The following is a 1410-nucleotide window of genomic DNA, read 5'->3' as shown; positions in this document are numbered from 1 at the left end:
GCAGCCTGTCCCCTTAGCACAGGGTCTGTCATAGCCATTCTGCAGCCCGAGGAATTACAAGCCACATAACTACGTGAATCACAGTGATCCAAGGATTTAGACGGAGACACAGAAGAACTGAGGCATCTATTGGTCTCTGCATATTTTGGATTTGGGATTTCCCAGTAGGGAAATTTGCCTTGAATCTGTCTAACTGCTCACTAAGAGTTGATTGATAGGTTTCCATTCTCCTTGTACAGCATAACCCTAACAAACCCAAACTGTGACTGGCAATGGAGACCCTCAACCCTCAAGGGAGACCCTCGACCCTTGATGGCACTTTACAGTGCTCAGCTGCACCTGTGTGGAGAATTGGTCCCAAACGCCTAAGAAAGGAGGAGGCTTCTGTTTCAAGGAAGAAGAAGAGGAGCTGCTTCTCTATCCACTGACCTCAGAGGTACCGGAGAGCCGCCAGCGAGGGCCTTAACTCTCTGCAGTATTTTTTTTTTTTGCCGTGGAGTCTCACCTGTCGCCCAGGCTGGAGTGCAATGGCACAATCTCGGCTCACTGCAACCTCCGCCTCCCAGGTTCAAATGATTCTCCTGCCTCAGCCTCCTGAGTATCTCAGATTACAGGCGCCCACCACCACGCACAGCTATTTTGTTGTATTTTTAGTAGAGACAGAGTTTCACCACGTTGGCCAGGCTGATCTCGAATTCCTGACCTCGTGATCCACCCGCCTTCGCCTCCACCTCCCAAAGTGCTGGGATTATAGGTGTGAGCCACTGTGTTCAGCCACTCTCGGCAGTTTTAAAGGCAATTCCCGTGAATTAGAGGATGCTTCGGTACTGAGGTAACCATGGCACGGCTTTCTGAAAATAAAGTTGAAACTTAGAGGTTGCTTTCAGCTTTATAGAGACATGATTGACAAATGGAAATTGTATATATTTAAGGTGTATTACACTTGATGTTTTGATGTATGTATACATGGTGACATGATCATCACAGTCAAGCTAGTTAACATATCCAGCATCTGGCAGGGTTATTGTTTCATTTCTTTCTTTCTTTTTTTTTTTTTTTGAGAGGGAGTCTCACTCTGTCCCCCAGGCTGGAGAGCAGTGGTGCTATCTTGGCTCACCGCAACCTCCACCTCCTGGGTTTAAGTGATTCTCCTGCTTCAGCCTCCTGAGTAGCTGGGATCACAGGCTCGTGTCACCATGCCTGACTAATTTTTGTATTTTTAGTAGAGACAGGGTTTCACCATGTTGGCCAGGCTGGTCTTGAACTCCCGATTTCAAGTGATCTGCCCGTCTTGGCCTCCCAAAGTGCTGGGGTTACAGGCATGAGCCACTGCACCCAGCCTATTGTTTCTTTCTTTTCTTTCTCTTTCTTTCTTTCTTTCTTTCTTTCTTTCTTTCTTTCTTTCTTTCT

Source organism: Piliocolobus tephrosceles, chromosome 21, assembly GCF_002776525.5.
Source record: "Piliocolobus tephrosceles isolate RC106 chromosome 21, ASM277652v3, whole genome shotgun sequence".
In the NCBI taxonomy this organism is placed as follows: Eukaryota; Metazoa; Chordata; class Mammalia; order Primates; family Cercopithecidae; genus Piliocolobus; species Piliocolobus tephrosceles.
This window is presented reverse-complemented; position numbering follows the sequence as displayed.